This window comes from Dromiciops gliroides, chromosome 2 (assembly GCF_019393635.1).
Source record: "Dromiciops gliroides isolate mDroGli1 chromosome 2, mDroGli1.pri, whole genome shotgun sequence".
NCBI lineage: Eukaryota > Metazoa > Chordata > Mammalia > Microbiotheria > Microbiotheriidae > Dromiciops > Dromiciops gliroides.
Window position 1 is genome coordinate 26,016,666 of NC_057862.1, and position 26,560 is coordinate 26,043,225.

The following is a 26,560-nucleotide window of genomic DNA, read 5'->3' on the forward strand; positions in this document are numbered from 1 at the left end:
ATCATAGAGCCAGGCCTTGAGCCCAAGTCTTCCTGATTGCAGCTTTGAAGGAAACCAGGAAGCAGACATGAGGAAGGACGGCATTCCATTCTTCCAGAGACCCACGGGACTGTGGAGGCCCCTAGGGCAACTGTTCTCTACCCCATCCTGCTGCTCCCCAAGGCAGTCCTGAGCTTGAAGCCCCACCTGGCTGCCCTTCTCTGGCCACTTGCCATCTTGTCAATGTCTTCCCTAAAATATGGCTCCTAGAATTGAACACAGCATTCCCAACGTGCTTGGGTTGGGGCAAAAAGTGATGGGACAATCTCTACCTCATTCCTGGGAGCCACTGCCTCTGCCTTCCATCTGGCCAATGCATTAGCTTTGTGGATTTTCCTTTCATACTCTTGACCTATACTGAGCTTGTAGTTCACTGAAACCCTCAGATCCTTTTCATGCTAACATCTATGACTTTTCCATATTGAACTGGGAAGTTGATTTTTTGAATCCCAAATGTAACCTTACATCTATACCTGTCAAATTTAATCTTATTTTATTCATCCCAATGTCCTAGTCTTCCAAGATCGTTTTGGATCCTTCCTGTCATCTAGTGTGTTACTTATCCCCCCTGTCTCAACCTTATGCCATCTGCATTTTTAAAAAAATGCCATCTTGGGGCAGCTAGGTGGCACAGTGGATAGAGCACCAGCCCTGGATTCAGGAAGACCTGAGTTCAAATCTGGCCTCAGATACTTGACACTTATTAGCTGTGTGACCCTGGGCAAGTCACTTAACCCCAATTTCCTCCTACACACACACACACACACACACACACACACACACACACACGGGCGCACACACACACAGAACCATGCCATCTATACCTTTACCCAAGGTCACTCAGTTAGAAAGTGTCTGAGGCAGGATTTGAATGAATGTCTTCTAGACTCCAAGAGCAGTACAACAGCGATCGCTCTATTTAGCTGCCTCTTAGATACTAACTCACATTTCTTTCCAGTGTTAAGGTTTACTTAAGTGTTTTCCTCCCAACAAATATATGAAATAGATAGGATAAGTGTTACTAACTCCATTTTACAGATGAGGGAACAAGGCTGAGAGGGTGACATGATCTTCCCATGATCCCACAGCTAGTGCCTATCAGAGCTGAGATTTGAATCTAGCCCCCGTGACTCCCTGTTCCTTGCTGTTTCTACTCTATATAATGCTGCCTCTTCTGTCAAACTAACCCCAGAATCCCAGAGTCTGATAAAGGGATCTCAGAAGTCAGAGTCCAAACTGTATCCTACCAAGAGCCATTTCTGTAATGTCTCCAACAAATGGTTATCCAGTCTTTGCTTGAAGACCTCCTAGGTGGGGGAACTCACTACTTTCCAAGGTCTAACTGATATTAACAGTTAATTAACAGACATGCTTCTAGAAATAATAATGGGCTAAACATTTCCTAATTTATCTTGTGTAGCCGGGAAGTAAAGTGACCTTTCTGAAAGCCATATCTTTTTTTTATTAGAAAGGAGTAGACAGGAAAATAAAGAGGCAAGAGAATTGTGTCTGGAGACCTGGATTCAAATTCCAGCTCTGTCTTCTACTAGTTATTATTATTTATTATTATTATTGCTATTATTATTATTATGGGTCAATGAGGGTTAAGTGACTTGCCCAGGGTCACACAGGTAGTAAGTGTCAAGAGACTGAGGCTGGAATTTAACTCAGGTCCTCCTGATTCTAGGACCAGTGCTTTATCCACTGTGCCACCTAGCTGCCCCCTGTCTCCTACTAGTTATATGCCTTCTCAAATCACTTCAGAGCCTCTGTGACCTCATGTGTAAAATGGGGGTGATTATAATACTTGTATCTTGTTTTGAGAAAAGCACTTGGTAAGTCTAAGGGTGCTTTTATTTTTAATATATAAAAATACTTCTTATTACTATGTGTCAGAAACCATCTGGAAGATTTACTTGTGGCAAATGTTTTCTAAATGCACTCCTGCAGGAGCAAATTAACAGGGGGTTTTCTGGCAGGACAATGAAGTTTTGAAGAAAACTCATCAGGCAAAACTGCCAAGATCTGAAACTATGGTTCCAAAAAGTTTCATTGTAATTGGGCTTAGAGATAACAGGCAGCCCAGAGCGAGCACACAAGCTCTCCCCTTTGAACTACCAGACTACTCTAAGAAACCCCCTGAAACTGAACAAGGTCCTATTGATTTGCCCTGTGCTGCTCACAGGAGCCATGTTGATTCGATCTGAGAGGTCACATCGTGCAGGGAAAAGAACATCAGACTCAGAAAACACTGGTTCAAATCCCATGTTGCTTACTCCCTAGAGTGACCTTGCTCTATTTTCTTCATCTCCTTGGGCCTCAGTTTCCCCATATGTGAAATGAGGAGGTTGAACTAGATATCTCTGAAGTCCCTTCCCCAGCTCTGGAGCCATGATCCCACTGTCCCTCCTATTCTGCTTCTCATCTCTGTGATCTTGTGCAAGGCTAGGAACTTTTCTGGTCCTCTTTCCTCACCTTCAGAATGAAAGGGCTGGACAAGATGCCTGTGCGGTTTCTCCCAGTTTAAAGCCTGGGATCCAGGGTTTACCATTGCTTTGTCAACACCTGAAGATTCCAGCCGCAGCCAGCCCATGTTTTGTCTATGAACTAAAATGAATATAGTCAGGAGAGCCACAAGGCTGGTTTTCATATTTGAAAGTGTGTTCAATAGTTGAATGATGAGATGGCACTTCAGTGAACTCAAGATACTCCCGTAAAGCCTAGAATTTGTCTATGTAAGATGACAAACACTGTGGTTGAAGTTAGTGGATGTCCAAGTACTGCTGGGAGTTGTGTCTGACTAGGTTGTAAGAGTTATGTCTCCAATAAACTCCTTCCATGTATGCTCATGACCTGGAGGGGACAGTGGGTTCTGCTAGGAACATAAGCTCTGTCAAGTCCAATCAATCAGTCATCCATCCGTCCATCCATCCATCCATCCATCCATCCATCCATCCATCCATCCATCCATCCATCCATCCATCCATCTATCCATCCATCCATCCATTAATATGTGCTAGATTTTCTTTCCCTTCAACCCCTGTGTGAGTGTTGTGGGGGAGGGGAGGAAGGTAAGGCTCTAAGGTAGTCTGTGGATTGCTGCAGGAAGAAGTATACCCCTAGGGCAACCACACCCCAGAGATCCTGCCTTAGTTATAGCTTGCCCAAGATCAGCGTGTTTTTTCCCTAGGCTGGCTTCAGCAGCATGAATTTGACCACAGCAGTTAGATCTAGAAGGGCTATCATCTCTGTCAGTTCCAGGAGAACCCACATCAATAATACTAAAGTAACTAAATTTTAAAGTTTTAAGACATTATAGTCATTAATTTTTGTCTAGCTGGTCTATGCTTGGATGAATTCTTACCTCAATTCATCAACACTCATTTATTAAGCACTTACTGTGTGCTAGGCAAGAAAGAAACAATCCCTTCTCTAAGGAGCTTAATTATAATTCAGTTCAATGTATCCTATTGCCTAAGGGCCTGTAGACAAAAGTAAAAGAAATAATTTCAAAAATAAAAGCCAGTAGGTGGTACAGAGGACAGAATTATGGACCTGGATTGGAGTCAGGAAGGCCTCAGTTCAAATGTGGCCTCAGACACTTACTCTCTGTGTGAGTGACTCTGATAAATTATGGAACCTTTTTTTCCTCCCTTAGCACCTACCTCCCTGTCTTAAGATTAAAACGAGATCATATTTACAAAATGCTCTGTAAACCTCAAAGTGCTATGTAAAAGCTATCTCTTCTTTTATTTATTCATTTATTTATCTATTCATTCATTTATTCATTCATCTATCAATCTATCATCTATCACTCATCTATCCATCCATTAATTAATTAATTTGTTTATTTGTAATTTGTTTATTTTTAATCATAAAAGTATTTTCTTATTTTCCAGTTACATGTAAAGATAGTTTTCAGCACTTGTTTTCATAAGATTTTTAGTTCCAAATTTTTCTCCCTCCCTCCCATCCTTCCCCGCTCCCCAAGACAGAAAGCAATCTGATATAGGTTATATATGTACAATCACATCAAACATATTTCTTCATTAGTCAGGTTGTGAAAGAAGAATCAGAAAACAAGGGGAAAACCTCAAAAAAGAAAAAAAGCAAAACAACAAAAAAGTAGAAACAGTATGGTTCAATCTACATTCAGAATCCACAGTTCTTTTTTCTGGATGTGGAGAATTTCCATCAGGAGTTCTTTGGAATTGTCTTAGATCATTGCACAGAAAGCTAGCTATTCTTTTTTTTTTTTAATTAATAAAGTATTTTATTTTTTTCCGTTACATGTAAAGATAGTTCTCAACTTTTGTTTATACAAGCTTTACAATTTCAGATTTTTCTCCCTCCCTCCCCTCCCTCCCCCCCTCCCCTAGACAGCAGGTAATCTGATATAGGTTTTATATATATATATATACACATAATAACATTAATCCTATTTCTGCATTAGTCATGTTATAAGAGAAAAAAATCAGAGCAATGATGAAAAACCTCAGAATAGAAAAAAAAACAACAGCATCAAAAACAAAAGAAATAGTATGGTTCATTCAGCATCTATACTCCGCAGTTCTTTTTTTTTTTTTTTTCTTGGATTTGGAGATCCTCTTCCATCACGAGTTCCCTGGAACTCTTCTGTGCCATTGCATTGGTGAGAAGAATATAGTCCATCACAGTAGATCAACACTCAATGTTGATGTTACTGTGTACAATGTTCTTCTGGTTCTGCTCATCTCACTCATCATCAGCCCACGCAAGACCCTCCAGGTTTCTCTGAACTCCTCCTGCTCATCGTTTCTTATAGCACAATAGTATTCCATTGTATTCATATACCACAACTTGTCCAGCCATTCCCCAATTGATGGGCACCCCCTCAACTTCCAATTCCTTGCCACCACGTAAAGAGCAGCTATAAATATTTTTGTATATGTGGGTCCCTTTCCCCCTTCCATGATCTCTTTGGGAAAAAGACCCAAAAGTAGTATTGCTGGGTCAAAGGGTATGCACAGCTTTATCGCCCTTTGGGCATAATTCCAAATTGCTCTCCAGAATGATTGGATCAGTTCACAGCTCCACCAACAATGGATTAGTGTTCCAATTTTCCCACAGCTTCTCCAACATTTATTATTTTCCTTTTTTGTCATTTTAGCCAATCTGATAGGTGTCAGGTGGTACCTCAGAGTTGTTTTAATTTGCATCTCTCTAATCATTATTTAGAGCATTTTTTCATATGGAAATAGATAGCTTTGGTTTCTTCATCAGAAAACTGCCTGTTCATATCCTTTGACCATTTCTCAATTGGGGAATGACTTAGGTTCTTATAAATTTGATTTAGTTCCCTATGTATTTTAGAGCTAGCTATTCTTAACCAAAGCTTATATTTAGCAGGGCAGTAGTTCTCAATTTTTTTGGGGGGGTATCAGGACCCCTTTTTACACTGTTACAAATTGTTGAGGATCCCCGCAAAGAGCTTTTGTTGATTTATCAATATTTAAAATGAAAACATCTTCTCTTATTATTATGAAGTGTGTTGACCTCATGTGTCCCCGAGGGTCCCCAGACCACACTTTGAGCACCACTGCCTCAGAGGAAAGCAAACTGGTTTTACAAGGAGGTCACTGAATTTACAAGATCACTGACTGGAGAGAATGACATGACAAATGTAATTACTGCCTGAGCCACAGACTCTGTGATTTGAATCTGTTATTTTTATTCACTGTTCTGACATGATAAATAGAGAATTTAGATTCAGTTGATTTCATGGAAGAGGCAGAAAAATAGACCCAAACTTAGGTATCACTGAAGTTTTAATTCTGTCTCTTTTGTCTCTTTTAATAGGTGTGCTAATGAAAGGAAATCATCTTTTGAAATCCTCCAAAAAGAGTGGCTCTGATCAGCATTTGGGCACTATTTTGTCAAGGCATTTTTGCAATTAAGGGGAAGCCATTGTTTGATACCAGAGCAGAGAAAGAAACCGTGAACTCTGGAGATCAGTGGATGGGATGGGATGGGGTGGGAGGAGGACCATGTTTGTCAGAGCTTGTCATTAGGTAAATTGTACATCAGTGGGCTACTGGAGCAGAGGAGAAACAAATCAGTGAATGAAGAATGAAAGAGGGCCGGCCATATTGGTACCCACTGAAGGAGTTAATGAATGACAAGTGCAGGACTTTGGCACACCTGGAATTTTTGAGTCATTAGAACACCATGTGCATGTACATAGGGACAGTGTCATTAGTTGTCAAGAAGAAGTTGGGCAATAGCCACAGAGTGAAATCTGCTGCCCAGGTAGAGCATTTCAAAAGGCCCTCATTGGTGGTTGACTGACCAACTGCTCTTCTTGGCCTTGTCATCAGGCTCATTGTGTGTCCAATGGAATCCTCCCCCGAACCCCAACTCTTTCTAATTTTCTTTTCAAAAACTTTCAGTGACAGAATACTTCATGGCTGCGACCAAAGAGTTTTTCTTTTGTATTGGTTTTATACCATCATAGGCTTTAAAGAAAGTCAATCAAGTATGTGCCAAGTAGGTTCCCCCCTCCAAAGAAAGTTCATTCTTTAGGAATCTGTTGTAAGCATTCAGTTAATGGTTACAGAGTGGGTAAAGAAAAGAAAGAATGACTTCCCACCATGATAACACTGGTGTATGGGGTGGGAACAATGGTGCAGGCTAAATGTTATTTAATATGTTTCTATGTAGGGAAGAGAGGATATTGTACTGTATAGAGAGAGCTGGCCTTGGAGCCAGAAAGACCTGGGTTCAAGTCCTGCCCATGAGCGTCCTGGCTGTGTGACCCTAGGCAAGTCACCTAACCTCTAATGCTTTAAGCACCTCTTTAAGGCCATGAGTTGCAGGGAAGGTGCCCACTCTCATTGGTAAGGGGGAATTTACTCGTTTAGGAGTGAGTTTCTTATATCAGGAACCACAGATCTCATCCCTATCCTCTATTCTTTTCAGTCAATAAGTATTCATATTTGTTATTTAGCAAAGCATGGCAGGGCTAGCTAGCCAGAGTTTTCCATTTCTTATTATGCTTCTGATTATTGCCTGCGGCAGCATGGGAAAAAGTGCCAAAATACAGCTGAAGCTGCCTCCCTGCTGGGTTAATTGGCATCTGAAACATTCCTCCCATAAGGTAAAAGGTACTTAGGACCTCGGTTTCTAAGGAAACCAGGAAGCATTTATCAGTGATAATTTTGTTGCCTACAGGATAACATACAAAATCCTCAGCCTGGCTTTTAAGCCACCCCAGAATCTGGCTCCAGCCTCTTTTTCTCCTTTCATTGGACAATGCTCTTCTTCCTTCCTGCACTCTAAGCTCCAGCCAAATTGGGCTATTAGCTGTACCTTGAACTTGATTTTCCGCCTCCTTTCTCTCCGCCTTCTCAGAAGTTGTTCCTCATGCCAAATATTCACTCCCTCCTGGTCTCTACCTCCAAAGCTGTATCTTTCTTGTTTTTAAAAAATTCAACTTTATTTTCAGATCTGCATTCTCTCCCTTGTACCTCCCTACACCCCAGTGAGAAAATAAGAAAAACAAATTCTGTTTCAAACATGTGCAAAGAAAACAAATTCCTGCATTGCCCATGTCCAAAAAATATGCTTCCTTCTTCCAAGTCCATAACCTCTCTTTCTCTATCTACAAGGGGGTGATATGTTTCATCATGAGTAATCTGGAATTGTGATTGGTCATTGTGTTCATCTGCATTCCTAGGTCTTTCAAACTTGTTTGTCTTTACAATAGTATTGTTATTGTATAAATTGTTTTCCTGGTTGGAATCACTTCACTTTTACATATGTTCAGACAAGTCATCTCTGGTTTCTCTGAAACTATCCCCATCATATCTATATCATCTATATCTATACCTATATCTCTATCATTTATATCTAATCTATCTATCTCTAGATCTATCTAATCTAGATCTAGATCTATCTCTATCTAATCTATCTCTATCATCTCCATCTAATCTCTATCATCTTTATCTCTATCTAATCTAGATCTAGATCTGTCTCTATCTAATCTATCTCTATCTAAACTCTATCATCTCTATCTCTAACTAATCTAGATCTAGATCTGTCTCTAGCTGATCTATCTCTAGCTCATCTCTATCATCTCTATATCTAATCTAGATCTAGATCTATCTCTATCTGATCTATCTCCAGCTAATCTCTATCATTGCTATCTCTATCTAATCTAGATCTGTCTCTATCTAATCTATATCATCTCTATCTAATCTAGATCTATCTCTATATAATATATCTATATCATCTCTAGCTCTATCTAGATCTAGATCTATATCTAATTTATCTCTATCATCTCTATCTCTTTCTAATCTAGATGTAGATCTGTCTCTATCTCTATCTAATTGATATCATCTCTATCTCTATCTAATCTAGATCTATCTCTATCTAATCTATCTCTATCACCTCTATCTAAACTCTATCATCTCTGTCTCTATCTCATCTAGATCTGTCTCTATCTAATCTATCTCTATCTAATCTCTATCATCTCTATCTCTATCTAATCTAGATCTGTCTCTATATAATCTGTCTCTATCTAAACTCTATCATCTCTATCTCTAACTAATCTAGATCTAGATCTGTCTCTAGCTGATCTATCTCTAGCTAATCTCTATCATCTCTATATCTAATCTAGATCTAGATCTATCTCTATCTGCTCTGTCTCCAGCTAATCTCTATCATTGCTATCTCTATCTAATCTAGATCTATCTCTATCTAATATATCTATATCATCTCTATCTCTATCTAATCTCTATCTAGATCTATCTCTATCTAATTTATCTCTATCATCTCTAGATCTATCTAATTGATATCATCTCTATCTCTTTCTAATCTAGATGTAGATCTGTCTCTATCATCTTTATCTCTATCTAATTGATATCATCTCTATCTCTATCTAATCAATATAATCTCTATCTCTAATCTAGATCTGTCTCTATCTAATCTATATCATCTCTATCTCTATCTAATCTAGATCTGTCTATATAATCTATCTCTATCTAATCTCTGTCATCTCTATCTAGCTCTATCTTCATAGCTATATCTTTAAGATTTCTTCTCAGCTGCCATTTCCTCTGTGAAGCCTTCCCAGATCCCTCAGTTCCTATCACTCTTCCTGTCCTCAAATTACTTTAGAATCATAGCATAGATTTAACATTTAGCATAATGACTGGCATATAGTAGGTGCTTAATAAATGGTTGTTTTCTCCTTCCTTCCTTCCTTCCTTCCTTCCTTCCTTCCTTCCTTCCTTCCTTCCTTCCTTCCTTCCTTCCTTCCTTCCTTCCTTCCTTCCTTCCTTCCTTCCTTCCTTCCTTCCTTCCTTCCTTCCCTCCCTCCCTCTGGAATTCAATCAGAAATTCCCTGGAATTGAGTAGAGACCTTCTTTCTGCTGTACTGCTTCTAACACTGGCTTCCTAATCTTGAACAAGTCCTTTAGCTTGTCTGAACCTCAAACAACTCTTTCTAAGATCTACCTCTTAAGTTCTGGCTATGTAGATGAAGATGGACACTTCTCTACTAAGTTTTAGCTTCTTTGGAGTACAGAACTCACTTGATGGAAGGACTTCTCAGACTATTCTTGACAGATGAGCTGAGTGTAGAAAGGTGTCGTGGGGGTGGATTTTCCCATCTGGCTTCATTCCTGAAGGGGTCATTTACACACTCTAGAATTAAATGCACAGGGACTTACCTTGATGAAGGCAACTGCTTCCTCGGCTGGATATTTGGCATCTCAAATCTAATTTTCAGGCCAATGTGTCATTTTCAGGCCAAAGGTCAAGGTTTGACATTTTTCTGAAGAAACACATCTCTGAAATCATATTGGAAGCCCCCAAAATAGAATTTTATATAAAATAGTTCCCCTATGTGGGACTTTTTAAGGTGCATCTCTTTGAAAATGCAAAGTTAAACTGTAGCATGATCTACTTGGCCATTTAGAGGCAACATAGTGTCATAATGATAATAGTAATAGCTGGTATTTCTAGAGTGCTATAAGATTTGCAAAGTATTTGCATATATTATTTATTCATATGATCGTAAATTTAGAGCTGGATGGGACCTTAGTGATTAGCTAGTTCATTTGACCCTTATAACAACCCCATGAGTTAGGTGCTATTATTATTCCCATTTTAAGGCAAGGAAACTGAATCTCAGAAAGATTACAGTAGTTGCCTTGGGTTAGTGTCCAAGGCAGGATCTTGGGCAAGCCCCTTGGCTTTCAAGTCTCAAGCAACCCTCTAAGAATTATTCATTAACTTATAGCTAGGTAGTATAAGAGTAACACTTATGTACTAATGTTTAGCTTCTTGGTGTTGGCTAAGTTTTAGCTACTTTCCCAAGGTTTCCAAGCTAGGCTTCCCTGACTTCAAGTCCAGAGCAATATCTACTATGCCAAGCTGCCTTTATGGTGAAATAATTGCTGGATATTGAATTGGAAGGCCTCTGTTGCCCTCCTGGCTCTTACTCTTTCTAGTTAGGTTCCTGTGGGCAAGTCCATAAATGTTTCCGAGTGTCAGTCTCTTCATCTGCAATTTGGAAATGATAATAGGCATAACTTTGATAATTTCTCTATTGCTAAGATGTCTAGAACAGTCCAGAGCCCCTAACTGATGACAGTAAAAGTTGACACTATTGGTCCCTGCTGGATAAGTGCCAGTTTCCTTATTACCCACGAACATGATGTGCTCATTCCAATTCATGTAGGATGGCGCATGTTGTTCTTTTCTCTGGAATGATTCTCCCCCCTCACCCCTTTGACTATTCAAATTCTTTTCATCTCTCATCTTATCTTCTCATCTCAAGGCTCAGCTCAGGTTCAACCTTCTTTATCAAACTGTCTCTGTATACTCAACTAATATTAGCCTTTCCTTTCATGGAAAACCTGCTGCATTTATGGTCCCTACCAAACAAGTTATCACTTACTTATATTGGTTGCTTTATCCTTTACTATAATTTGATGTATGCACATATGTCTTCACAGATAGAGTGGAAGCTTGGGAGTTGGGACAATTCCTTATAGTTCTTTCTGTCCTTCAGGGTCCTCCTTGACATAATTCTGGGCAGTGCCATAAGAAGATAGGCTGGCACCAGGGAAAGCAATAAGAAATTCAGTTGTGAGTGTGGGGAGGAACTAGGGAAAGACCTATGACCTCAGAATACAAGAGCATGTGGAAATGGGGGAGATATACTAGAATATCCTCTTCCCAACAAAGTACTGAGGGGAGAAGACAGTGGCTTCAAGACACTTTATCTCTAGGTAGAGATCTAAGGACATCATTAGGTATATGGAGTAATCTGAGCAAAGATACTGAGGTAGAAGGATGGATGGTGAGTTTGAAACCAACTCACTTGGGAATATGGCCACCAGCCACCAGGGAAAGAAATAGACCATCTGGTAGCTTCCTACTCTAAATAAGTTTTCTTGTAACTACGTGCTACACTCAATTGTTTTTGCCTGTTGATGAAATATAAGTATTGTCAACATCTTCTAAATTTCAGACCCCTGGGACAAAGCTCCAGTAGACTCCTCCTAGGTGTAGCTCTCATAGCTGGGCATGTAGTAGGAACCTATGATGCATAAAATGAAAATGTCTTGGGATTTTGGAGCTGGAGGAGGAAACTGGAGCTCAGAAATACTGAAGGATTTGGTCAAGGTGAGACTGTTTCCCTTGGGACAGAGCTGGGATATGAACCCAGGTCTCTTGACTCTTAGTGCACTCTCCACTAAATTAAGAACAGCAAAGGTCATATTTTCCCTAGATTTTATCAAACAGCCCCCTTCACTTTGTTCTACCAGTAAAATAAAGTCATTTTAAGCCTCCAAACTGTGACTGCTATTTTATGTTGCTTCATCTGTTTGATTACAGTCTCCAATTCCACGGAACGACTGGACGAACCATAAAGTCTAGTTTTGCCAGCTCAGGTTTCATTGGTGTCTGGTGTGGGTGTGGGCCAGACCCACTGAAGGGCACTTTGAAGTCTGTGCACATGTGGTTTTTTCTTCTGCTTTGGTTGTAAAACATTTTCCCAGCTTTGCTTTGGACTTTCCCCTTTCCTGTTTTGAAATGGCCTCATGGGCTTGAGCCAGTTGGTAAATAGCTCTCAGATTCTCTGCCTGACAACAAGCCTGGGCTGGGAAGATTCAGGGTCTTCCCCTTCTCCCCAGGGACAGTTCCTTTCATCGATTCTCCTTCCTTGGTGAGGCAAGCAGTTAGTTATTTTCCGCTGCTTTTTGCTCTTTGCTGTGTCCATCCCTAGCCAGTGAGTGGAAAGAGCCCTAGCTTTGGATAGAGAGGATCTAGATTTGAGCCAACCTCTGTTCCTTACTACCAGGGTGATGTAGGACATCTCTGGACTCAACCGTTTCGCTTTTCTCATAGGTTGGCCTAACTGGCCTTTTCTGTCCCTTCTTGTTCTAACTCTGTGCTCTTGGGACCCCACTGCCTCTGAGCCCTCCCTGGCCTCTTTTCTTCCAGCTAGCATCAGTCTCCTCTTTCTCTGCCTTCATCTTGCTTCAGATCTAGCCTTTATTTTCTTGGAGTGTTTCCTCATAGCTCTACTTCTTGCTTGATTTAAGCCCCTTTTCATTATATTGGAAGCCAATCTCTGTCAGTTTCATAATCAGTTTGGCAAAGTGGAGGCTGCCATCACTTTTGACAGCTGCTATTCAGTGTGTCCTGACTCAGCCTTGGAAGCACTTTTAAAGCCTTGGGTGTCCTTGGCTTTGGAACAGAGTGTTCTTAGTATCCCAGTGGTGATGACTCTGAAGGGAAGGGTGACCCAAAGCCAAGCCCAATCCCTTTGCTTGGTATTCAATGCCCTCCAGAACCTGGTGCCCCCCCTAGCCCTCGAACCTCAATTTATAGTATTGCCTGCCATATAGTTCTACATTTCAGCCAAAGTGGTCTACCCTCTGCCCCTCAAACTCACCATCCATCCTCCCACCTCAATGTCTTTGCTCAGACTGCTCCCTATGCCCAGAAGGCCCTCTCTTTGCCTGTTGGCTTTAAAGACTGACTCAAGTTAGTTCTCTAACCCTACCACATCCTGGTCAGTAAAAACCTGAGTCTCCTTCACATAGCACATTTGGGTTTTTTGGGGGTTTTATTATGCAGGGCAATGAGGGTTAAGTGACTTGCTCAGGGTCACACAGCTAGTAAGTATCAAGTGTCTGAGGCCAGATTTGAACTCAGGTCCTCCTGAATCCAGGACCAGTGCTTTATCTACTGTGCTACCTAGCTGCCCCACACATTTGTTTTATAAATCATTCATTCATTTATTCATTTATTCATCCATCAAGAATTTATTGTGTCTACTTTGTAATACACTGACTGCCTTGATTGAATGTAAGCTCCTTGAAGGCAGGCACTGTTCTAATTTTGTGGATGTATTCCAAGTGCTTCGCACTGTATCTTGTAATCAGTCATTCAATTGGCTTTTAATAAGTGCCTATTTATTATGTGCCAGACACATAATAAATTCCCTAAGTAATTAGTTGATTACATTCCTTAAGGAAGTAGAATGTAATTCCTTAAGGAACTTACATTCTCCTGGAGGAGAGAGACAAGATATGGTCAGATGAGAAAACACAAAGTAGTTATAGATTAGTGCAAAGTAATTTCAATAGAGAGAACACACTAATGGCAGGGCAGATCAGGCAGGAAAGGAGTGGTCTGAAGGAAGGTAGGCATTATTTCAATTCCTGGTTTAAATTGTTGTAGAAAATTTGCTGGGATTGAATTCTGTCTGTGCCACTTCTTAGTTGTGACATTTTCCAACTCATCTAACTTCTCTTAGCCTCAGTTTACTTATCTCTAAAATGGGGACAATAATACCTTTACTGGCCCACCTCATGGGGTTCTTACTGCAAAAGCACTGTAAGGGTAGCACCTAAGTATCATTATACCTTCATGGCATCCAGAATCCCTTGGTTTGCTCCTGCCTTCTACTGAGATGTGTGTGTCTGCTCCCACTAATCCCCAAAGGACATTTTCTTCTCCTTGGCTTGATGGTCACGAATTGGAAGGTGTGAGGCATATTTTGACATCCTGTTCATTATGTTTTGGAGGCAATGACGTCATTTATTTGTGTTCTTGTCATCACAATAAAATGTTCCTTTTTAAACTGGCAAATATCCCAGAGTGCAAGAGACAAGCAGGGACACCAGCTTAGGCAGCTTAATGCGAAAGATCATTTATCACAAGAAACTTGGTCCTGAGTGGGAAAAGAACACATTCATAGCAGGTAACAGCCCATAATCCTTTGTGGACATGAAGTCTTCACAACATATTGCATGAAGGTAGCTAATGGCTTGTAATAGTGGACCTTAGCTGGGGGTAGGTCTGGGGTTAGGATGGTAAGAAAGGAATTGAATTTGAAAGATTTGAATGAGTGACTACCTCACTCCAAAATTCCAGTGGCTCCCTGTTGACTCCAGTATGAAGCACAAATTCATCTGGCATTAAAACCCCTTTATAATATGGCATCAAAACCCAGCCTACCTTTCCAGGTTTGCTACATATTATTTCCTTCACACACTCAGATCTCCATGCATATTACTCTCTTCCATGCACTCTAAAATACAGATGCTGACCTATTGACTCTTCTTCACACACAACACCATCTCTTTCATGTCTTGGCACCGACTCTCTCTTCCCCTCTGCTCTTAGTTTTGTTGAAGACTTAGTTCGCATCCCACCTTCTGCCTCCACAGGATGCCTTTCCCAGTGTCCTTCACTGCTGATGCCTTCCCCAGTGAGATTCCTTCCCATCTACTCTGTTAGAGCTTATGTGTTCCTAGTAATTTACATCTCTCCCATTATAAGGAAAGCTTCATGAAGTCAAGGACTCGTCTTGCCTTTGGTATCTCAGGGCCTTAACATAGTAGGTACTTCTATGATTATTCCCTTCCTCCTCCCTCTTTCTATTGGATGTTCCATTTCCTGTTTCCATGCTTTTCTGTAATACTTCTTCTCCATGCCTGGGATTCATTTCCACCTCACCTGCAAGTCCCTCCTTCTTAGAATCTCTACCTCTTGCAAACCCCACCTTCCTTCAGCTGGTGTGCCCCCTCTGACATGAAGCCTCTTCTGATTCCCTTAGTTACCAGTGCCCTTCCCCCAATTTTCTTTGTATGTATTTTGCATTTGTTTATCTGTTTCCATGTTGCCCATCTCTCCTCAATAGAATGAAGCTTCTTCAAGTCTAGGACTATATAGTTTTTCCCTTTGTTTCCCAGTGCCCTGTATAGTGCCCGGCACATAGTAGACACCCAATAGGTGCTTTCTGAATGAATAAACCAATGAGAAATTTCCATTACAATCTCCTGGCTCTTATCTTTCCTTATGAAAACATTCTTAGGGATCCATCAACAGCCATTTCTTAAGTACCTACTATATGCCAGACACCATGTGAGGAGCTGGGAATGCAAAGACCAAATGAAAAAGTCTTTGCCCTCAAGGATCTTATTTTCTATCAAGACCGATATGGTAAGGGTGGAGGTTTCTTCCAAGTCCAATGAGTATAAACTCAGAAGGCCCAATCAATGATGGAACCAGGTACAAGCAAGTCCTTGGTCAATTTGAGAGGTCTGAAAGGCTTTGGGAGTCATCTCCAAGCAGGTGACACTACATGGGAAATATTTTGGGATTGGTTTAAGAGAATCAGTCACACTCTGTGGAGCTATGGATAAAACAGCAAGCCAGTTTGACCAGCCAGCCAGCCATTCCAGCAGCAGGCCTATTGGGTGATAACTCAGAGAATTATCCTGGGGGTAGAGGACACTGCACTTTTCCGCTTCCTTCCCCTCCCCATTTAAATGGTCTTGTAAACTTTGAAATGTAGGAAAATCTTGAGTTCTTGTTGGTGTTGATGGGAGAGGCCCTAGGGTTGTAATGGCTGATAATATTGCTTTGGAAGCTGAGAGAAACATCGATGACAAATTAGACACCCCATTAAAAGGTAGGTCAGGACTCTGCAAAGGCACCTCCCCTTGGAGCCCAGCAGAGAGCTACACTTAGGGAGAACTTTATGAGGACTCCATGAAGGGAAATAAGGACTTCCAGTAACCAAGAGCTGTGAGGTTACCCTTTGGCCACATGTGCTCCCCAAATTTTGAGCCCATTCTCCTCAGTGACCTTGTGTATACAAGAGAAGAGTCCACCTCTGATTCACGGGTATAACTTGTAACTATTATTCTTGCTGTTTCTTCTCCGTAAATATCCCTTTTGTAAAATCTAGTTGATGTGAATTGGTCTATTGATATTGGGAGCAAATTGGTTGGGGGCTTGTGAAAAATGGGGACATTTCTAGAACTATGCCTTCTGGGAACTGTCTATTAGTGCTAATTGGAGTTGGAGAATTAGACCCAGAGTGGTATCAAAAGTATGTAAAAATATACACAAAATTAATATATGATCATTTTGATGGGGGAGGGGGTTCCACTAGCATCTTAGAAGAAATCAGAAAAGCAGGGATTTTTTACAGCTATTGGTACCCTTTTCCTCTGATAGCCAAATTACTTTTTTCAGTTTTATGTGTATTTGAGCTGAGCTTTGAGAGACATTAGTATTTCTAAGAAGTGGAGGACAAGAGAAAATGAATTCCAGGAATGGGGAACAGTCTGTGCAAGGCACGGAGATGGAAGATGGAATGTTGTGTCTGAGGAACAGCTAGCTGGAAGGTCATTTTGGCACATCCAGGAAAGGATATTTATCAGGTTCCACACAGTTCAAAATGTGAAAAGCCCTTGAAATCCCAGATTACCTAGGCAACGAACTCCCACTGGAGCAGCTGTTACAGATGTTGCTGAAGCTAGAAGGGACCTGAGAAATCCACAAGCTCAACTCCCTCATTTTATTTTATATTTTATTCTTAAAATATATATTTTATTGATGCCTTTTATGTTTATTTCACGGTCTTTTCTGGAAAAAAAAGAACCACGAACTCCCACTGCAGATTGCAGATTGAGTCTATCCTTCTCTCTCTCTCTCTCTCTCTCTCTCTCTCTCTCTCTCTCTCACACACACACACACACACACACACACACACAATTGAACAAAACCACCAGATATAGCAACCACATCTGGCAAGGAACACACCATTCTAAGAAAAAGAAATTCAAAGGGTACAAAGGTCATATACATATGCTCATTATACATAGTTCTCAAGACAAAATAGATAATGCTCCACTTTCTCCTCTATGATCTCCCCTTCCTTCTTCTATGTTTTGTGACTTTTTTAAAATACAAAAATGCTGCTCATTTTAACCTGATTTTGCCTGTATTAAAATGTTTGGGATGTATAGGGTACACAAAATGGGAATGACCCTAGGCCCCACACTCTTTTAAAGGATGTTAGATTTTTTTTTTTTTTTAGTGAGGCAATTGGGGTTAAGTGACTTGCCCAGGGTCACACAGCTAGTAAGTGTTAAGTGTCTGAGGCCGGATTTGAACTCAGGTACTCCTGACTCCAGGGCCAGTGCTCTATCCACTGCGCCACCTAGCTGCCCCTGGGATGTTAGATTTTTAGTCCATAACTATTCTTTTATTGGTGTAGAGACATTCCCTCTATCAGTTCAGAACAACAACTTTTCTTGCAATTTATAGGCTAAGAGAGTTGAGCTCTGTGAGATTAAGTGACTATCTAGAGTCACACAGCCCATATGTGTCAGAGGTAGGGTTTGAACCCAGGCCTTTGAGAGAAAAGTTTATAGAGCTGAAGGAGGCATCAGGAGCCTCTTGGCTTAGGAAGCATCCCAGTGTTATGAAGGAGCACTGGATGGAAAGGTAAGAGACCTGGGATCTCATCTTGGCCATGCTGTGTGGCCTGTGGTAATCACTTCTTCTCTCTGGAAAAATGAACAATTGGGCCTAGAAAGGTTTTAGAATCCTTCTAAAATTCTATGATTCTTCAGTCTTTGAATAATGGGGATTTGGTGGATTCCCATATCTCATAAAATGGTGGTCTCCCAGCATCTTCAACATGGTGCCTTCATTTCAGGTGGTGTGGGCATCTATTGCATTTATATCAATTGACCATCTCTCCACCTTGAGTGTAGATCGTAATTCATCGCTGCTGGGAAATGGACTGACATGAATCAAAGGATTCAGAGCCAGAAGGGGCCAGAGATCATCTAGTCCCGTGCCCTAATTTTACAGAAGAGTAAACTGAGGCCCAGAGAGGCTAAGGAGCTTACCCAAGGTCACAAAGTGCTAGTCACTGGCAGGGCCAAGGTTTGAATCTAGGCCCTCCATGGTTAGATCCAGAGCTCTATAAGGTTATATTTAAATACATAAAACCATTCCTAGCTCATGGGTGGTACAAAAAACAAGAGGCAGTGGGGTGAATCTGGCTTGCAGGTTATAACTGGCTGACTATGTCATGCTATAATACAATGCTGAAGGGGAAAACAACAGTGGATATTCTGGACATGTTTTCTTGTATCTTATCTGCTTCTGTGAATTTTTTGCTCCCTCTTTTGTTAAATCTGTACTTCAATTCAGACACTCTTTTTAACCTTAATTTTATACTGAAGTCTAGCCCTTCACCACTATCCTTGACTATCTCCCACTTGTTCCACGTCCAATCAGTTGCCAGATCTTGCCATTGCTTTCTCTTCCACATCTCCTCTTTCATATAGCCTCCACTGGTTTAGGCTCTTGTCACTTCTTGCCTGGACTTTTGCAATGACCCAATTGGTCTTCCTACCTCAAGTCTAATCTATCTTTCACTCAGCTACCAAAATGACGTTCCTAAAGTGTGTCACTTCCTCTACTTAGTAAACTCCAATGGCTCCCTATTACCCTCTGCTATCAGATGTAAAGTCTCTTGTTTGTCTCTTCAAGGGCTTCACAACCTGACCCCTCCAACCTTTCCAATCACCTTGCATTGTATTCTTTTCCATATACTCTATGATCTAACCATCCTGGGCCACTTGCTATTCTGAAAATGTTCACTTTCCCAACCTCCAATTTTAAGAATCCTTGGCTTTATTTTAAGACTTAGCCCAGTTGACACGATTTTGTAGGAAACAACTCTCCTGGTTCTCTCGGATGCTAGGGCCACCCCCTTTAGGGTTACCTTCCTTCTTCTCTGTATTTTTTTTTGTGTGTCCTGATTTATATTGGTTGCCTCCCCCTTTAATCAGTCAGTCAATTAGCACTTAAGGGATTACTGTGTGTCAGGAAAGGTGCTAATTGGTTTTTGTTTTTGTTTTTGCATGGCAATGAGGGTTAAGTGACTTGCCCAGGGTCACACAGCTAGTAAGTGTCAAGTGTCTGAGGACAGATTCAAACTCAGGTCCTCCTGAATTCAAGGCTGGTGCTTTATCCACTGTGCCACCTAGCTGCCCCAGAAAGGTGCCAATTGCTGGAGATACAAAGAAAGGCTAAAGACAGTCCTTGCCCTTGAGGAGCTTAATGAGAGGGGCTACATGCAGACAACTTTGTACAATCAAGCTGTATAAAAGATGAATTGGAGATAATAAAGAGAAGCTACTAGCATTAATGGGAATTGCGTAAGGCTTCATGTAGAAGGTGGGTTTTTTGTTGGTTTGTTTTTGTTTTTGTTTTTAAGCAGGGACTTGAAAGAAGTTGGGGAGGGCAGGAGACAAAGATGAGGAGGGGGAATGTTCAAGCCACGGGGCAAAACCACTGGAAATGCCCAGATCTGGGACATGGAGTGTCATATGCAAGGGACAAGGAGGTCAGTGACACTGGGTAAAAGAGTATGTGGGCGTGGATAAGGTATAAGAGAGCTGGAAAGGTGGCAAGGTGGTCTGGCCATGAAGAGCTTTGAATGCCCCAAAGATTTTATATTACAGTGGCAATAGGAAGCCATTAGAATTTATTGAAAGGGGTGGTGGGGAAATATGTGGTCACATTCTAATTTAGAAAGATCACTTTGAGAGATGAGTAAGGGATGGATTGTAGTGGGGAGAGCTTCAGGGCAGGCAGAGCAACCAGTGAGTTACAGCAACAGAGATGATAAGGGCCTGAACCAGGATGAGAACAGTGTCAGAGGAGAGGGGGCATATACGACTAATATTACAAAGGTAAAATTGTCAGGTCATAGTAACAGACTGGATCAGGGAAGTCAAGAGATGACACCTAGAGAGCAGGGGAGTTGAAAATGACTTCTAGGTTGCAAGCCTGAGTGAGTAAAAGGATGTTTGGTTTTGGACATGTTGAGTTTAAGATGTCTGTGGCATATCCTGTTGGAGACTGCCAATAGGGAATTGGAAATGAAATCTGGAGGTTAGGAGAGAGGTTAGGGCTGGATAAATAGATCTGGGAATCATGAACCTAGAGATGGTAAATGAATCCATGGGAGCTGATGAGATCAAGTGAAATAGTACAGAATGGAGATTTCTTAAGGGCATCTTTTTTCTTCCTTCCTTCCTTCCTTCCTTCCTTCCTTCCTTCCTTCCTTCCTTCCTTCCTTCCTTCCTTCCTTCCTTCCTTCCTTCCTTCCTTCCTTCCTTCCTTCCTTCCTTCCTTCCTTCCTTCCTTCCTTCCTCCCCCCGTCCACTAGCACTTAGCACTGTACCAGGAACATATTATTATTATTATTTTGTGGGGCAATGAGGGTTAAGTGACTTGCCCAGGGTCACACAACTGGTAAGTGTCGAATGTCTGAGATCAGATTTGAACTCAGGTCCTCCTGAATCCAGAGTTGCTACTTTATCCAGTGCTCCACCTAGCTGCCCCTGGCACATATTATTAAACACTGAATAATGCTTGTTAATTGAGTGATTTCAACCTGCAGCATGAAACTTCATGCTTTTCAAATAGTGGGCCCCTGCATTTAATACTTTTAGGATTCTGCCCTGGAAAAGTCCTTAGCAGAGCTGTAAGTAGTACTGGGAAACAGAGGCTTTGTCCCAGCATTCCAGATTTTGAATGTGTTGACAGCACTCTTAGTCCTTCATCAGCACAGAAATAACTGAGCCTCGCCCGAGGAAACAAGAATTTTGTTGTTGTTGTTATCTGGGGGAGGGCTGACCTGGATGGTAATTTCATTGACATAGGGATATTCAGGTGAGAAAACTTCCTCCACTGATGCAGATCGACTGTTCTGCAACTTCTAGTCTTAGAGAATTGCTTGGGCCATTGAGAGGTTAAGTTACTTGTCTAGGGTTACACAGCCAGTATATGTCCTAGGTAGGACTTGAACTCAGGTCTTTCTTGAGTGGGCCATTGAGAGGATAAGTGATTTGTCAAGGGTCACACAGTCAGTAGGTGTCATAGGCAACATTTGAACCCAGGTCTTTCTGTCAAGGCCGGTTCTTTATTGACTACACCATTAATTAGAATAGTATTAGTACTTCCTTCTGCATTCCCTACTTGTCCTACCATTTTTTCCTCCTCCCTTAGGAGTTGTCTTCCCAGCAGAAGACAAATGGACTTTCCTTAGGTGCCATTTGTGGTGCTTGTTTGCCCCATGGGCTCTGGATCCTAGAAATTGTCTGGTCACCTACCCTCATTTACAAGTGAGGAACCTGAGGCCCGGAGGGTAAGTGTTTATCAGGATCCTGCAGGTGGTAAATGGCAGTTAGTATTAGAGCTCACTTCCTCTGCCTCCAAAAGTGGTGTTCATTTCATTCTACTTCACAGGTATCATTGTTTCTATTTTCCCATCTCACTTTCTAAAGCAGGAAAGAAAGGAAGAAAAAGAGTGCTAGGAAGTCTTGGCAATGGCTTCCCTCTCTCTTAGCTGATTTCCCAGTTTTCTTGTTCGCATGGTTTAGAGGAAGCCCATGTCCTGGAACCAAACGCTCACCATGTTTGTGACCTGCAGGAGCTCCAAGCTGAGGAAGTCTCTCAGACAGCTGGTCACAGCTCAGAAGCAGCACCATTTGGGACCTGAGATAGGGAGCTTTTCTGAATCACCTGAGGCTGGTTCAAATGTTGGAAACATGAATCATAGAAACTCACAAGGCAGAAATTGTTTGCCATTATTTTTAATGATTTTTTTTCTAAAATATGTTCTAATGCATTTTTTTCCTTAAACATCTTTTGTCCTCAAACCTCAATGATCTTGTCTGAAAAATGAGGGGGCAGGATCTTTGAGGTCCCTCTCACTTCTAAATCCTGTAATATTATTCATAGCTGTAAGTGGGGGAGGGAAGAAGGACCATATGTGGGGAGCTTTGTTCCTCTCACCAAATGGGGACGGGGTATTCCCTCAGTGGGGGAGTTTTGAACTTCCCATCCCTATATCTCTCACCTTGGGCATTTTGCTATTCCCTGTCTCAGCCTCAAGGTTGCATATTTGTAGGTTCTTCTCCTAAAGCTTGGGGGGGGAGACTTGACTTTTTAGGGGACAAATGATTCCCTTTCTATGGACAATGACAACCTACCCTCCCTCACATCGGCTGCCACTCTTTCTCTCCAACTCTTTTTGCCTTGAGAGAAAATATTATTAGTGTAGCCCCTCCTTGGGGATCCATGATGGAGGGGCCCTTCCCTCTCCTCACCCCCACTTCAGAGCAAGCACAGATATCCTTTGTCAGTTTCCTGTTTCCTATTGACCATTTAATTGACTATGGAGCTGGAATTCTGTGATAAACTAAAGGGGCTGAGCTCTAGAAGATCAATGGGGAGATTCTCTTCCTTCCCAGCAGGCCTGGCTCCATGGGCATATAACTTCCTAGTCAAGTAGGCATCTAGGATGGGGCCTTCTCCTGTTTGTGTCTCCTTTCCTTTGATTACAGGGCCTGGGAGAACTTGATAGGTTGTTGGTGTCTTCCCCCTCACCTGGGCATCTGAGCAGTAGGGTATCAAATGCTGCAGCAGTCTGGGGGAGGAAGGGAGAGAGAAAGAGAGAGAGAGGGAGAGAGAGAGAACCAGAAAGAACAGAATCCACTTGGTGCTGATCAGTCTGTTTACCTGGGGTTGTGGGATGGGGATGAAATCTAAAGGTGCTCATGAGCGGTTTTGTTTTAAGTGTCCCAGTGGAGCTCGGATATTGGCCTCTCAGCTGATTGTAATCATGCTATTCTCCTTTTTTCCCTTTCTGGGTGGGAATAAAACTGCCTGTTCTGTACCCAATTCATATTTGTACTCTGGGGACCGTTTTTAAAACTTCTTCCTCCCCTTGCTAGGGAGGACCCCTAGACTAGAGCCAAAAATAGAATTGTTCCTCAGGAATCTGAGGTGGGGGTAGAATTAGAGCTCTGGGGAGCCTAGCTCCATTATTGGGGAGACAGAAAACCCCAGAGCATTGAAAGAGGACAAACTGAGAGGGCAGGTCAAGGACCGAGAGAGGAGAAAGTTGACAGCCCCTATGAGTACCCAGCCATGGCTTTGACCTCACTGTCTTGTAATCTTCTTGTTTGTGGTGGAGAGCTAAAAACTCCCTGAAATGTCAGCCGGGCTCAGCTTTGATTTAGAGACTGTTTGGATCCTGTGCTGTTGCAGTTCAACAGTTTTAGGAAATGTTTACATTTGGCTCTGGTTCGAAGTGGGTCATGAATTGTCTTTTGGAAAAACTCTGGTTTGGCACAACAGTGTGGATGGTGTTGGGTTAAATTTGATCTCCCCCTCCCAGCTCCTCTCTCTCTGTGTGTCTGATACTCCTGCCAGACTGGGCTTCTTGCCATTAGAGAAAAACACTCCATGGTTTCCTGCCTCTACATCTTGGTTCATCTATCTTGAATACTATCTTCTTGCCCAGTTCTCTACCCTTTGCCTATTGAAATCCTACTCATGTTTCTTCATTACTCTAGTGAACCATGATTTCCTAGATCAATAACTATTTATTAAGCACCTACTGCATGCCAGGCACTGTTCTAGGCACTATGGACACAGGCAAAAAAGAGACATTTGCTGGTGGGATTTGAACCCAGGACTTCCTAACATGACATGCCATTTTGGGAAGCTGCTGATCCCAATGCTAGGAATGGTTTTTGTTTTGTTTTGTTTTTAACTTCCCTGACTCCCAGTCAGTCTCAGCTCAAATTCTGTCCTCTACAAGAAGCCTTTCCCAATTGTGAATCTCCCCTCTCCCCTCTTCCCTCCTTGCTCCAAGTGGCTTCTATGTACTCTTATTACATATTGTTCCCCCCATCCCTTCCCCCACCTTAGAATGTAGGTTCCTATAGGTCAGGGGCTGTTTATACCTCTCTTTGTATCCCCAGCATTTAGCACACTGCCCGACATATAGTAGGTGCTTAATAAATGACTGTTGACTGTTTACAACATGAAAGGACCTCTCAGATTCCTTCTAGCTCTCAATCATAATATGATTCTATGACTTTGAGCATCCTCTCTCCTGCTCAGATAAGGGGTCACCTCCTACCCCACCCCCAATCTGAAAATTGCTGTAATTACCATTATGTTGGAAGAAGTGAATTTAAGAAGGCTTATTTTATTTTTCAGGGGTTTTTTGTTCTGGTTTCAAATAGTTAACAGCACCTCTGTCTTCATGCTGAACAAAATGGAAGACAGCTTTTCCCAGAGGATAAAACACTACATAGAAAATGAAATGATTCTCAAATGCGCAGAGAGCTTGTCTCGAATACATTTTAGTCATTAACAGACTGAGAGCAAGAGAACAACAGTGACTGAAATGCTATTCATTTAGCAGGTCTCTGCCAGCTACACCTGCCCATATTTTCCTTGGAGGAAAAGCACATGTATCGATTTAAAAGTACACGTGAGTCATTTTTTTTTTCCAAAAGAAAGGATTTAGGCTTAAGACTTAATAATTATAATGGCTAAGATTTATGTAGGATTCTAAGGTTTACAAGCATTTTAAATGTTCTGATTCAAATCTTGCAACAAGCTTTTTAACCCTTTGATCAGGAAACAGACTGAAAGAGATTGTGACCTTTTTTACATTTAATTTTTATTTTATTTTCTCAATTTTATGTAAACAACAGTTCTAACAGGTTTTTTTTTTTAATTTGGAGTTCCAAATTCTCTCTCTTCTTTACCCCCCTTTCTCCTTGAGAAAGCAAGCAATTTGATATAGATTATACATGGGCAGTCATGCAAAACATTTCCATGTTAGCCATGTTGCAAAAGAAAACACAGACAAAAAACCCCTACCCCCAAACCCAACCCAAAACATAAGAATAATAACATTTTAAAAAGTCTGCTTCAATCTGTATTCAGACTCCATCAGTTCTTTCTCTGGAGGTGGGTAACATTTTTTCATCTTAAATCCTTAAGAACTGCCTTGGATTTTTGTATTGTTGAGAATTGCTAAGTCATACACAGTTGATCATCTTACAATATTGCTGTTCTCCTGGTTCTGCTCACTTCACTATATATCATTTCATATGTCTTCCCAGGATTTTGTGAAACCATTCTGGTTGTCATTTCTTATAGCACAATAATGTTCCATCACAATCATATACTATTTCTCCAGCCATTCCATGATTGATGGGCATTATCTCAATATCCATTTTTTCCCTATCACAACAAGAACTGCTTTAAATATTTTTGTACAAATAGGGTCTTTTCCTTTTTTTTTTGAGATCTCTTTGGGTTATAGACCAAATAGTAGAATTGCTGGGTCAAAGGGTACACACAGTTTTATAGCCCTTTGGGCATAGTTCCAAATTGCTCTCCAGAATGGTTGGATCAGTTCTCAACTCCAACAGGGTATTTGTATCCCAATTTTCCTACCTTCCCTTCAACATTTGTCATTTCTCTTTTCTGTCATATTAGCCAGTCTGATAGGTGGTAACTTAGAGTTGTTTGAATGTGAATTTCTCTAATCAATAGTGATTTAGAACATTTTTTGTATGACTATAGATAATTATGATTTCTCCAGCTGAAAACTGCCTATTCATATCCTTTGACCATTTACCAATTGGGGAATGATTTGTATTTTATAAATTTGACTCAGTTCTCTATATGTTTGAGAAATTGAGCCTTTATCAGAGAAACTTGCTATAAAAATTTCCCCCCACTTTATTGTTTTTCTTCTAATCATCACTGCATTGTTTTTGTTTATGTAGACCCTTTTAAATTTGATATAATGAAAATTATCCATTTTTAGATTCCATAATGCGATCTATCTCTTGTTTGGTCATCATTTTTCTCTTATTCATAAACCTGACAGGTAAAGTATTCCATGTTCCCCTAATTGGCTTATATTACCTTGATGTCTAAATCATGTACTCATTTTGACTTTGTCTCAGTATACAATGTGACAAGTTGGTCTATGCCTAGTTTCTGCCAAACTGCTTTCCAGTTTTCTGAGCAGACAGTAAGTGACATGTCTAGGGTTACTCAGCTTGTGAATGACTGGGGCAGGATTTGAGCTCTGGTCTCCTTGACTCCAGGTTGAGAGCTCTATCCACTAAGTCAAATAAATGTAGCTGTGTATTATATTTGGGGTAATTTTGGAAGACAGATTTCTCTCATCCTTATTGGATGCAATCATTACCATAGTCCTGGGAATTAGAGCTTGAAGGGTAAGTAAGGACCATCTTACTTCCTTTCCTCTTTATTTTACAGATGAGGAAACAGAGGTATAGAGAGGTTATAA

General features: G+C 41.1%; 1 protein-coding gene across 2 annotated transcripts in view; it reads left to right on the forward strand.

Moving 5' to 3' along the window:
• The window catches only part of LOC122739788 (solute carrier family 22 member 15-like), a 278,490-nt gene that overhangs the window by 106,394 nt on the left and 145,536 nt on the right, over positions 1-26,560 (forward strand). The window contains exon 10 of one of the 2 annotated variants that reach the window (XM_043981479.1): positions 5,878-7,956. The exons of the other annotated variant lie outside the window; for it this stretch is intronic. The gene's annotated coding sequence lies outside the window, so the exon portion shown is untranslated. Of the gene's footprint in view, positions 1-5,877; positions 7,957-26,560 lie in introns of those variants that run through there. 2 annotated transcript variants of the gene reach the window in all.